The following is a 14,590-nucleotide window of genomic DNA, read 5'->3' as shown; positions in this document are numbered from 1 at the left end:
CAGGTAGTGACATAAAGGGCATCAAAAGTATTAAAACTACTTTAAAAGAAAGGTTTGAAATGTCAGACTTGGGATATTTGACATACTTTTTTGGTATAGTGGTAGCATACTTTCATAGAGGCTATTTCTTGTCTCAAACTAAACTTGCACGTGAGATTCTTGACAGATCAGGTATTTCTGACGATAAAATCTGTGAAACTCCGAAAATTGTGGGATCAAAGATGAAGATCAATGATGGGATTCCTTTGGAGGATCCTACTCCCTACCGGCAACTTGTGGGGTCTCTAATGTATCTTAGCATCACAAGGCTAGACATCTCGCATGTCGTGCACACTGCAAGCCAATTCCAGCATGCTCCTGCATCTGTCCATATGGGCGCAGTTCTCCAAATTGTCAGATACATAAGGGGAACCTTAAATAAGGGAGTCTTTATTTCCTCGTCCTCTGAGTTAAATTTAATTGCATATACTGACTCTGATTGGGGAGGTGACCCAAATAACCGTCACTCCACTACTGGTTTTTGCATTTTTTAGGTGAATCCTTAATCTCATGGAGATGCAAAAAACAACAAAAGGTGTCTCTATTATCCACCGAAGCAGAATATCGAGCCATGGCATCCACAACCATGAAAATTGTGTGGATTCATCAACTCTTACAAGACATGGGGATTCAGATTCAAGGACACACTAAGTTATGTTGTGATAATAAGAGTGCAATCTACATTGCCAAAAATCACACATTTCATGAACGCACAAAGCATATTGAGATGGACTGCCACTACCATACTTGCAATTGGCAAATTTCTTCACTAAGGCACTCTGCTCTCCCAGTTTCAACTTTCTTCTTGGCAAACTCACGGTCATTGCGCCCTAAGTTTGAGAAAGGGGGTCAAATTGTATCTTTTGTTATATACATATAAAAAAATTATATGTATATAACGAGAGATACATATACATATATGTATCATGCATATATGTATATGTATCTATCGTTATATATATAAAATATATATTTTCCCTTCATGTAACCCCTAGGGATATTTTTGTCTTTTTATTGTTTTACGCATATTTACATTTGTAAATATGTTTGTAATTTATTTCTCTTCCTTTTCTTTCTTTTTCCTCTTTTCCTTTTCTCTTTTTCTTTTTCTTTTTTCTTCCTTTTTCTTTGTTGACTTAGTCAACATTGGAGGGGGTCCAACACTAGACGTTGGACCCCTCCAACGGTTAGATTTCTAACCGTTGGAGGGGCGCCAACGTCTAGTGGGAGCCCCTCCAAGGCTTCCTCTTCTCTATAAATGGGGTTGAACCCCTATTGTAAATTTATTCAATGCTTGGAGCATTGCTCTCCAATTGTTCAATAAATTCTTTATATTTTTGCACTTGTGTTCTTCATTTGTACCTTGGGTACATTTTGTTCTAAGTATTCTTATGCCTTTGTGCACATATCCCTTTTTGGAGTTGGAGCTTGGTTTACACACTACCTCTTTTTGAAATATTTTCACAGTGGTGAGAATGTGCAGTTTTATTGTAATCTATGTAAGACAGATTTCACGGGTTCTTATACGCGTGTGAAAGCACATCTTTTGCATATTCGTGATCAAGGAATTAGGGCATGTTCTGGGGTTGACAAAGACTTGTTAAAGCAATTAAAGAAAGAACAGAAGGAAGCTGAAAAGAAGAAAATTGTAGAGATGAGAAGCGATTTGATTAATCTGTATTTTCCTATTGCTAGTGATGTACAAGAAGAGCTTTTGAAGAAAAGAAAGATGGAAAGCAATAAAAAAATACAAGCATCATTCAAAAACATGGCAAGAGCAGAAATTGATAAAAAGATTGGTCGATTCTTTTACTCGAGCTCAATTCCTTTTAATGTAGCTAGAAGTCCATACTGGAAAGATATAATTACATCTTTGGCTAATTATAATTTGAGTGGTTATGTGCCTCCTAGTCCAGAAAAACTAAGAACAGTCGTTCTTGCAGAGGAAAAAATAGAATTGAAGACTTGTTAGAGACCCAAAAATTTGCATGAAAACAACATGGAGTGTCTATTGCTTCTGATGGGTGGACTGATATACAAAGACTACCACTGATAAACTTCATTGCTTACTCACTTAATGGGTCAATCTTTTTTAAGACTATTGACGCATTTGGAAAGTATAAAGATGTTGAATATTTAAAGAGATTATTTGTCGAAGTGATAAAAGAAGCGGGTGGAGAAAGTATGGTGCAAACCATTACTGACAATGCTCTAGTTTGCAGTCGTGCAAGAATGAATTTGGCAAGTGAAGATATGTATTCACATATTTTTTGGACTCCTTGTGTAGCACACAGTTTAAATTTAGTACTTAAGAGTATATGCAATTCATCAAAAGATGATGCACATGCACGTGAAATGTGTTTATGGATTGAGAAAATAAAGCATGATGTTCGAAATATTAAAAATTTTGTTGTAAACCATCATCATGCCCTTTTTATATTTAATAGGCATTCTGATCTCAAGTTACTGAAAGTTGTTGAAACTCGTTTTGCTTCTCTCATTGTTATGATGAAAAGAATTAAGCAACTCAAGAATGCATTGATGATGATGGTGATTGATTAAGATTGAGATTTTTATCGTACTGAAGATGATGTTAAGGCTCAAGCTATCAAAAAATGCATTTGTGATGATTTTTGGTGGAATAAAATTACATATTTTGTTGTATTTACAGAGCCTATTTGGAAAATGTTGAGAGAAGTTGACAAAGATGTACTCATGCTTCATAGAATTTATGAAATGTGGGGACAATATGATTGAAAAAGTTCAAAGTATCATTTTTAAACATGAGAAGAAAGATGTTGCACTTGATGATTCAGAATTTTACAATCATGTACATTCACTTTTAGTGAGAAGATGGAATAAAAGCAATACACATTTGCATTGCATGGTACACTCTCTCAATACAAAATATTATGCAAAAAAATGGTTGACAACAGGTGTTGGGCGTGTTTCTCCAAATGAAGATCCTGAGATATCAAGGAATAGAATGATATGTTTGGGAAGACTTTTTAATGATCCTCACATGTTTAAGGTTGTAAATAGTGAGTTTGGAAAGTTCTCTACTAGGAGATTTGATTCTTTAGCAGCACTCGTGGCAAAGGACGAGAAAGATCCCCTTAATTAGTGGGCAACATATGGATCAGAGACACCAAATCTGCAACATCTTGCAATGAAGTTGTTATCCCAACCTACTACATCATCGTGTTGTGAAAGAAATTGGAGTACATATGCTCAAATTCACAACATTAAAAGAAACAAACTCACTAGTAAAAGAGCAGACGATTTGGTTTATGTTCACTCTAATCTACGATTAATTTTTTGCCGCACCAAAGATGAGTATAGGTACTTTTTTTTCTTTTGTATTCAAAGTTCGTATTTAAATATTTGTATTCAAAGTTTGAAGTTAGATACTAAGTTAGTCATTTTTTGATGCAGTTGTGGACCATCCAAGTATTAGGATGTAAATCCAGAAGATTTTGACTTGGAGGGAGAACATGATTTGCATACTCTCAACATGGACTACCTCGATCATGTTCTTCCCTCAAATTCAGACAATGAGGCAGATTTATGATAAGTTTTGTTGTTTATCACACTCACAAGCTTTTTTATGTGTTATATTTTGGTAAGTTTGTGTTGTTAAAAATTACTTTTTTTATTTTTGCTTTAAAATTTACAATCTCATTATTAATTTATTGTTATATATATAATTATATATATATATATAGCCGAGTCCCCGTGTCCAAAATTTTTGAAATTGCGCCGCACTCGTGTCGCACCCGTACCCATACTCGCACTCGTACTCGTACATGTACCCGTACCCGCACCCATGTGACATAGATAGCAGCTAAGGAACTTTTTGTTGTACTTGCTAAATTCATCTTAAATTGAAGTAGTTTAGGACGTAAGGCTTCAAATGTGGGCAGTGCATCAAAACACGACAAGGTGGTGTAGAGAACATTATACTCAAATCTGAGTTTATTGAGGGCCTATTGCACCTTATCTTTATCAGGGATCTCTTATCCGACCATCGCAAGTTGATCAGTTATTTCTTTCATCTTATTGAGGTAGTCCATGATTGACATAGAGCCCTTTTTAAGATTCAGGAATCTTTCTTCAAAAATATAATCCTGACATCTAAAACCTGTGAATACGTCTGCACAAGCCTAGCCCATAGCTCCATAGTTGTGCAATCGTCAGGAATACTCACTAATAGCTCATGTGATAAAGTGGACATGATATAAGCAACAAGTGCTTAATCAAGTTTCATCCAGGAAACATACTTTAGATTTCGAATATGAACTGTAGCGACGACAGCCCCCTTTTCATCATTTTCTTCCTACAAAATAAATTATGGTGGGATCTTATCTGACCCATCCAAGTGTCCAGATTGGCTTCGAATAAAAGGGATTATTTGTCTTTTTTAGGTAAGAAAGTTTGTAGTAGGGGTGGCAAAATCTGACACAACCCGCCAACCCGCTTCTTAGTCGGGTTCGGGTTTGGCTTAAACGGGTTCGTGTCGTAAACGGGTTGACCCGCCTAACCCGTTTATTAAACGGGTCGGGTTCGTGTTAGGGGTATGCCAACCTGCCAACCCGGCTGACCCGTTTAATAAACGGGTTAGGCGGGCGGGTCAACCCGTTTACCCGAACCCGACCTGCCAACCCACCCGCCAACCTGTTTACCCGACCCCGACCCGCCCGCCAACCCGTTTACTCGAACCCGACCAGCCAACCCGTTTACCCGAACCCGACCCGCCAACCTGCCCACTAACCCGCCAACCCATTTACCCGACCCGACCCATTTATTAAACGGGTTAACTGTGTCGTGTCGGGTTACCCGTTTAATAAATGGGTCGGGTTCGTGTTTGCCACAGCCGGCCCGTTTAATAAATGGGTCGGGTTCGTGTTGAGGTATGCTGACCCGACCCGATTGCCACCCCTAGTTTGTAGTAGTCAATTTTTCGGAAACTAGCTGGTTGAGAAAGCTAGCTGAGAGGACTGAAGAAGAAGAGGAATCCATAACAAGTAAAATTTAAAAAACAATAAATAGAAATTTTCAGGAGTGTTGTTGTTTCATAGAAGGAAGTAGACTGAAAAATTCAGTCGCAAGTCTGTTTGCCTTTTTTTATCTGCAGATCAGATTCAGTCACGAAAAATATGTAATACCAACAGCAAGGATCGATATCAACTAGGAAAGATTGATTTAGAAAAGAAAACAAGGAAAGATTTTAACGTGAATTCAAGAAGACAGTTAAGAAAGTGACAAATACGAACCAAATCTGATTCAGATCTGAATCAAGATAGAGAGAGGAAGAAACCCAAACGATTTTAAAGAGTAATAAGGGAAATCCAAATTGATTTTCCCTTTCCTTCCCCTTTTTTTTAAACAAGTACCCAAAATCGATATTGAGTTTTGATCTATATAGGAGAAAGATCAACAATAGAATGAGAAATTAATGCAAGCTGAAAGATAGGAAGAAAACAGGGCAATACAAAAAACCAAAACCAATATGTTATGGTCTAGGTTTCCTTGTTTTTATGTAGAAAGAGAATAAGAACAGGAAGAAAAGAAGGAAGAGGGAGAAGACAAGATTCTTTCCAAACTTACCAAAATGGAGAGATTAAGGTCCAGCTGTTGCTCTGATACCCTGAAAATCAGGGAAGAACAGAGAAAGGAGAAGAAGAGGGCTGCAGCAAATCAATCTCTACACCCTCTCATCATGGGTCATGGGTTCCTTATAATAAAATAAAGTTGCATGCCCAATAATGCCCCTAAAGCTAATGTATAGAGTAATTTACATAAGGGCAAAACAGGAAACAATAAGAATACATAAAGGGTGTTACATTATAAACATAATTGACGTCAGTCTGGATCCATGTTTGGATCTGAATCCAGACCCAAAACATCACGTCCCAATAGCTGATACAAAGGATCTAAGTTTTTGGTACTGCGGCGCAAAAATAAAAAAACAGTATCTATGATCTCATTTATTACCCGTATAATGATTGATTGCGTGGAGTAGGTTACTTTTCTCATTCTTTCCCAGTCTTTCCTTCTATTCTTGAATTATCTCTGTGTTACTTTTCTTTATTTGTCATTATTACATATATCATGCCATGGATTCTACTCTTCAATCTTTACTCTTCAATCTTCTCCAAATCTTTCATCTAATTTTCTTAGTCTCAAAAAAGCTCAACAATTCTAATTTCTTTATTTGGAACAGGCAAATTACTCCTTGTATAAAGAGTCATTATCTATCAGGACACCAGAATGGTTTTGTCTCGGTCCCGCTAGAGTTTGTTTTGCAGATAATGATGAGAAAGGATAGATTGTTAAATCTATGCAGGTTAGAAATCCAGAGTTTATCAGTTGGATGAAGGATCAAGCACTTGTTGCTTATATCACACTTCGACTCTTTCTCAAGTTTTGATTGGGATACCAAATGATTGCACTACTATGCAGTTGTGGATACACTTGGCTTAGACATATTCTCATAAATGAGAATTCCAGAATTTGAAAAAAGGACAGCAATACTAGCATTCTGGATTATCTAAACAAAATTAAGAGCATAATAGATCAACTTGCTCTTATTGGCTATGAAATTTCAGATAAAGACAAAGTGCAGTAAGTCCTTAATGGGCTAGGTTCAGAGTATCATGTTCTAGCCACCACCATGACATGTCTTGAAAAGCTCCTAACCTTTGAAAATCTGAAACCCAAGTTACTCGACTATGAGATATCGCTTAAAGGGTTGTCCGATAATGCTAACAAAGGTCAAGGAGATACACATGATGTCCTCTTTACGGGGTCTTCCCGTAGGAGAGGTCGTAGTTTTCGTGAAGGCAAAGGTCAAGGAAGAAACAATAGAGGTGGACGTGGCTTGTTGCCCATGCCCAATATGCCTCTCTTGACAAAAGGAGGACGTGGTGTCCCCACTTTCTTTTGGTGCAAGAAACCTGGTCACATAAAGGCGAATTGCTTGTACAAAGATGATCCCAGGTATAACTCAGAAGGGAACATGTTTCAGAATAAATAGGAGAGTGGAAATCAAGGGCAACAGAAGGCTCAATCGAGTGGGACTAGTAGTTTCACCAATATTACCTTGGACAAAAACGTGTTATTGGCAGCACTTACCAGGTTGAATCTGAAACAGAACGAGCAAAGGATATGATATATTGATTATGGTGCTACAAATCATATCATAGGTGATGTGGGTAAGTTTTCTGAATTGATTCCTTATCGTGGAAAAAGTAATCTGGTGATGGAACTCGACATCCCATATTACACAATGGTCAAATTTTCATTCACATGTCCAATTCTAAGTTTATTTCCTTGTCAAACGTCTTTTATGTTCTCCAAATCAAGAAAAAATTAAATTTTATTCACAAACTTTTAGATGATATTAATTCTAACATCGTATTTACCCCTAATTCTATTTATGTAAAGGATCTTCTCACGAAAAAGATGTTCTTTGAAGGGAAAAGATACAGGAATATGTATTTTCTCAAGGAGAGTCGTGTAAAGTCTGTCAATCCAAAATAGAACATGCCATCAAAGTTGGAATTGTTGCCATTGTCATCGTCGTCTTTTGTTTATGTTTTCAATGTTCATGGGTCTAATAAGCCTGAAATATGGCAATCGTTTAGCTCATTGTAGTAGGTCTTTTTTTGAGAAACTTGTCTCCAGTCATTTGATTCCTAAGTCTAATCTAGGAAAGATAAGTGAAGTTTTTATATTCTAGTTGTCAAGTGTGCAAGAGTCATATATTTCCTTTTCTTTATCTGACAATGGCACTTCAAGATCATTTAAAATTATTCATTCTAATGTTTGGGGTCTATCACCCAAGAATTCATTGTCTGAAAGTAAATATTATGTTATCTTTGTTAATGATTTTACTCATTATTCATGGATTTAATTTATGAAACACAAGTTTGAAGTTTTTTCCACCTTTTGCAAGTTTCATGCCTTTGTTATGAATCAATTTCTCTTCCTATTGTTAATTTCCAATATGATGGAGGTGGAGAGTTATGTTCAAAGAAATTCATTGAGTTTTTGCATGATAATGGGATTAATCGCACGATATAATGCCCATATATAGATCAACAAAATGGTGTTGCAGAAAGAAAGCATCGCCATATTATAGAGAGTGGTTTAATTATGATTCATGTGAGTGGCATGCCTTTATTTTTATGGACGGAAGTTTTGTAATGTTTGTAATAAATAGGTTGCCAATGAAAGGTCTACAAAACAGGTCACCATTTTTTATGTTGTATGGGAAACATCCAAATTACGAAGAGTTAAAGGCATGGGGCTGCACGTGTTATGTTTATGTAGAATAATCATTAAGAACCAAATTTGACCAAAGAGCTCGTGTGTGTAGATTAGTTGGATATGCAGATGATAATAAAGGATATTGTTGCTATGATCCTTCAAGGAAGTGTATTTGAATATCGTGAAATGTTGCGTTTGATGAGCTACTCTTTAAAAATGTTGTCAATGGTAAGAATCAGCTATCTATGGGTAAAGAAGTTGTCCAAATAGAATCATATCAGCCATGGCTTAGTGCAGAATTATTTTTGCACCCTGATTTTGAAGAACTCTCATAAAAGGGTAACGAGAAGCCACCTTAAATAAATACAGAACAGATGCAGCCATGTATAGAGAATGTTGAATAAGGCAACGTACAACAAAAAGTTGTTGATCAGCCCTTGAATTCCATAAGTACAAAGAAGGTGCAGTATACAATAGAAGATCCAAGACTGTAGAACAGGGCTATGGCAACAGCTATATCAGAATTGAGTTAAATAAGATATCTTTTAACTGAATTGGGAGAGAGAATACCAAGGTTGATATTATTGTGTGACAATCAAAGTGTTATTTGAATATCATTAAATCTAGTTCAGCATGGTAGAACCAATAAGATTGATCCGCACTTAATCGTGCAAAAAATTGAAGATGGAGAATTAGAAGCAAAATTTGTGGGAACATAGAATCAAATAGCTGATTTGTTCACGAAAGGCCTTACAACATAAAGATTCTGGTATCTCAAGAACAAGTTGTCCATGGTGCAGACCATGTACAACTTGAGGGAGGCTATTATGACATAATTGGGCATGGATCGGATCTAGATCTAGATCCAATATATTCAGCCTGTTCCTATTGTATATTCACATGTTTCTAATATTCTTTTATTTTTCCTTTATTACCCTTATTAGTTGTCTTCCCTTTTGTATTCATGGGGCAATGATGTAACATCACTAAAAGGAAGGTTTATATAAAATAGAAGGAAGAGCCACATGTTCCCATATAAGGAAACGTGTATTCAGAAAATTGTCCAGCCTCTATTATCTTCTTTCTCTTCTCTGTAGTTATCTCTGAAATAACAGCAAGATACCAAAATCTAATACTACAAGTGTCACAAGCTTGACTTTAAGTCTCAAAAGTATGTGTTCATTGGCTATACTACCAGAGGCAAGGGTATTATTGTCTTGATCCTAAGAGTGGCGAAGTTTTTATATCCAAACATGTAGCTTTTAATGAAAAAGAGATTTTGTTCCTACTTAGATCAGATTCTTCTCCTTCCACTGTTTCTCAACCTAGTAAGAGCAATACACCTACCTTCCTTCCTACCATAGTCCTAACAGTGTCACCTATACCTGCACCTATGAGTGAACATGAGAATCAGCAGGGATCGACTAGTCCAATAGCCTCTTCACAGTCGTCCTCCTCACATTCACCAAATTCACTTGACTCTAACCTTAACCTAGCTAATGACCTGAGCCCATTGTTTGAGTGAAGTAGATTTATAAAATTAAAAGGTCTGATGGGTCTCTTGAGCGTTATAAAGCTTGTTTAGTGGTGAAAAGATACAGTCAAGAAGAAGGAATTGATTACTTTTAAACTTTTAGTCTCGTGGTTAAGCCGACCACTATCAAAATAGTTCTTTCTATTGCTATGTCTCATAAATGGCCTATTTGACAGTTGGATGTTAACAACGGTTTTCTCTCATAAGTTGTCTATATGTCACAACCTCCAGGGTTTGAAGATTCATAGTTTCCCAAGCATGTCTGCTCTCTAAAGTGTGCTCTCTATGGATTGAAACAAGCTCCCCGAGCCTAGTACTCCCGCTTGAGTTCGTATTTAGAAACCCTTGGTTTTAAAGGATCACGAACTGATATTTTATTATTTGTTTTTAATAATTCGAAAGTTATTTTGTATGTCTTGGTGTATGTTGATGACATACTTGTCACTGATGATCAATGGCATCCTATAAACCAGTGACAACTCCCCTTGTTGTCTCCACTCAGTTATCTAGTTTCTCAAGTCCAGCCATGACAAATCTCACTTTATATCGAAGTCTGGCCAGTGCACTTCAGTATATTACCCTAACTCAGCCTCATTTAGCTTTTTTGATAAATAAAGTTAGTCAGTTCATGCAATCGCCTTCAGAGGAACATTGGAATAATGTAAAAAGAATTCTTCGATATGTCAAAGGGACTCTAGACTATGGTCTATTAATTAAAGCATCCTCTACTACCTTGCTTTTGGTGTATTCAGATGCAGATTGGGCAGGATGTCCTAATGATTGCAAGCCTACAAGACGATATGCAGTATTTTTTGGGAATAATATAGTCTCTTGGAGCTCACGTAAATAGAAGATTTTGCTTGTTCCAGTACGGAAGCAGGATATCTTGTTGTCACCAACAGTGATGATGAGATTTCCTGGGTGAATTTTCTCTTGGATGAATTGGGAGTAAAGCCCTCTTATCCTCCTATTATCTAGTGTGATAATTTAAGTGCAACACAAGTCAGCCAATCCGGTTATGCATCAATGTGGTAAACATGTTGAAGTTGATGTCCACTTTGTGTGTGATAAGGTTACGAAAGGACAACTTTAGGTCAAATACATCCCTTATGAAGATCAAATTGCTGATATTCTCACGAAGCCACTTGTCACCAGTCGGTTTGAAGTTCTTAGAAGGAATCTCAACGTTCTTTGCAGCCCGTCGATGAGGGGAGATATTAGAGATAAGGATGTGGAGTCAGTGACCAAGCTTGAGTCCTCTCTCAAGCATGTGTCTCAAGATGCAAAGGCTTCAAGCAAAGGGAAGTCCCGCGTTAAGGAAATCAGCTCAAATGAGCAATCTACAACCAACTCAATTAAGTAAATACAGTTAAGAAACCTTCTCAATCTCAAACACGTCTTGATGAGAAAGATTCCTACTCTTGTAACCTTATCAAAGCTGGTTGTAATCCTCTTCATAGAAGGACTTCCCTTCTTCGTCTTTGTAATTATAAATAGTGAATAAGGGAACCTAACCTCCCCAAGGCACGTTCAAGTGTGAGAGGAGAGAGCTTCATGGATGCATGTCTGAGTTATGACCAAACCGCGTAAAATGATGTCTTTCTTTTGTGCATGTGTGTGCTGTTCTTATACAAACTAATGCAATTAAACTGCAATCCAAACTTCAGTCCTCATAGAGAAGAAGAAACCTCCCCTGCAATTAAGCTTCTCGATATTTTGGTCCTGTGGTCGTAAAGTAAATACATAATCCCTTAAGAAAACCACATAATCGAGACCATGATTTTGATCTTGCAAAGAGATCCATAACCAGAATTCCCATCAAATGGAATCTCATTTTCATTCTGGGCTAGTTCATACCCTTAAGAAAAACCTATATAGCAGCTTAACCCCTCGCACACTTTTTGTACTGAACAAAACCAAAATGGTAGTAACATAAAAAAAGGCAGCTGGTTCTAAAATGAACTGTCGTCATACGAAAATACAGAAGCAAATCAAACATAAACACAAAGGCCTAGAAACTAAAGAAACTAAACAAAAATTCAACCAACCAACGACTTCTTTTCAGGCAAAGGCCATGATCGGTTAGTAACACGTTGAAAGGAACCATCGTTTCCCACAAATACGACCACCAAGATCAATCCCCAAACAAATCTCACCACAAAAATTTCGAGTCCTCTCAACAATTCCAACTGAAACCAACCGTCCCCACATGAAAAAGCAGAAACAACGAATTCCCACAAATCTGATCACCGAGATCAATTCCCAAACAAATCTCGCCGCAAAATTTTCGAGTCCTCTCAACATTCCAACTGAAACCAGCCGTCCCCACATGAAAAAAAAAAACGCAGAAACAACGAATTCCCACAAATCTGACCACCGAGATCAATCCCCAAACAAATCTCACCACAAAAATTTCGAGTCCCCTCAACAATTCCAACTGAAACCAACAGTGCACACATGAAAAAAAAAAACCGCAGAAACAACGAAAACAACAACGATCAGAGAATGGAACGATTGCAAACAAGATAGAGGGAAAGCGGAGGAAGAAAGAAGACCTACCACCAACGTCGCCGGAGCTCCTCCTTCCACCACCGGAGGCGTCTCTCTCTCTCTTTCTCTCTCTCTCTCTCTCTCTCTCACACACACACACACACATATAGAGATGGGGGATGGAGCAATGGCGGCAAAGAGCGGAGGACGAAGTTGGGTCAACGAGTCGGTGCTACTGTCTCGTTCAAAGGAGACTCCATGTCAGATGAGATCCATTGATCGAAAGGTTGGTTCGTTTACCAGCCCGGCATGGGTCCCCTACTACTTCCAAAGCACCGGAAAACTGCATTAGACTCGATCCCTCTTGCTGGAGGTCTCGATCATGTGTAATCACATTACACACTTTGAGTGTTCAGATGCAGCAGCACGCTGAAAGTGTCCAATGCAATTGCACTTGATCCGCCCTCCTGCTGCTCTCTAGGGCTGTCAATGGGTCCGGTCTGGTCCAGGTCAAGGTTGACCCAGAACCGCTCAATAATTAATGATCAAGTTCAATGCAGGTTTTGTTGGGTCACGAAAATGGAATACTAAATCCGAACCAACATAATTTTATCAATTTATACTTACTAAAAATAGATATAAAATACTCATGTCGGATCGGGTACCCGACAAAAATTATAACCCAAACTCAGCCCGCATATTGCTTGGGTTGGATTCGGGTCATCACTTCTCATGTCCATACTCGCCAGGTCGGGTACTCGGTACAAACCCAACCCATTGACAGCCCTATTTTTCTCAGTTCAGAGTAATAATCATATCGTTATAGATATGATACAAGTTTGAAACCAATGAACGGTTATAGGTGGCCTTCCTTGCTGCAAGGTCGAAGCTGGGTGTACTCCTTGACGGGCAGGAGAAACCTCAAGGGTTTTACTAACTGCAGGGCGGCCAATCTGGGGCTTCCTTTGGTTTATCCAAAAAAATAATAAAAGTTTTGTACAACAAAATAACGGCAACCAATATCTCATGTGAAATTGAAATTTTTTATATTCCTTGCTATTTTATCAGCAAAATATTGGTTGAAATAAATAAATTAAAAATATGAAAATGTTATACATACAAATAAAATAACAAAATATATAAAAGTTTAAAATAGAATATTTTTTTTGAGATATTACTGATAAAAACATAAGTATCGCATTAAGATGGCATGTTTTAAGAAGAAAATTATCACGATATTTTAAAAAACCTTACGATATTTGTCACACTAGTATTTGAAAGCTTCTAAAGACCTTGATAGTTGCTTTAAAACACCAAACCACTCAGCTTATTTTATGCTTTCATGAAATGCCTTTTTTTAGAGAATGAAAAGCCTCACTTTTTTAATATAAAATGCACCTTTTAAAGTAAAAGTGTAAGATTGTTGATTATGCATATATTTTTGCATTTTATTCATACTATTTTATGCATGATCCAGTGAAAAAATGCATTAAAAATTCATTCTTATCGATGTTTTTGAGAAACCCTTTGAAATTGAAAATATATGTAAAATCGCTTATTTTAAGCTCTTCCCTACATTTTTCAGAGTTTTGGTTAGTTTAAAATTTTCTAATGTGTAGTCTAAGTAGATTAGAAGTGTATTGATTAATTTTAATTTGTTTAGAATTTTATTTTTCTTAAAAACACGTTTTTCTAGTTATATTATTTTGAAAATTCCAAAAATTAATTAGGCCTTTTAGAAAATATGTTTTCTAACCTAATTTTTAGTATAAATAGGATTGTTTCAGTCATATAGAACATTTTTGCCTTCAGAGAAAATGTAGGCCTCTGGCTCCCTCCCCCTCTTCTCTTCTTTCCTCATTTCACTCTTGGTTGGTTCCTCCTTTATCTCTTGTTTCGTCTTGCTTATAATCTCTACTATCGTCGGCTTCTCCTTATCCCATCATCGGAGGTATGTACAGCTCGAAGGTAAGACCACTTTCTTTTCCTCAACCCCTTTGTCGAAAACAGATCGGAAGGTACATTTTCTCTCTCCTATTTCTCTGTATTTTCGTAGTTTAGTTTTTACATAGCATACATCATATCATTGCAGGTAGTTTTCATGGTATATTCATGATATCTAGTTTAGGTTAATTATATTTTTCATCATCCAAAAATATAAAAATATAAAAAAATAGTTTAGTTTAGCCAATTTTCTTGATTTGTGCATAGAATAATATTATTTTATTCAAATCGATAGATTTAGTATAGAGTTTT

The sequence above is a fragment of the Nuphar pumila genome, chromosome 2 (genome assembly GCF_984573655.1).
Source record: "Nuphar pumila chromosome 2, dmNupPumi1.hap1.1, whole genome shotgun sequence".
NCBI classification, from domain to species: domain Eukaryota; kingdom Viridiplantae; phylum Streptophyta; class Magnoliopsida; order Nymphaeales; family Nymphaeaceae; genus Nuphar; species Nuphar pumila.
Note: the sequence above shows the minus strand (reverse complement) of the source record.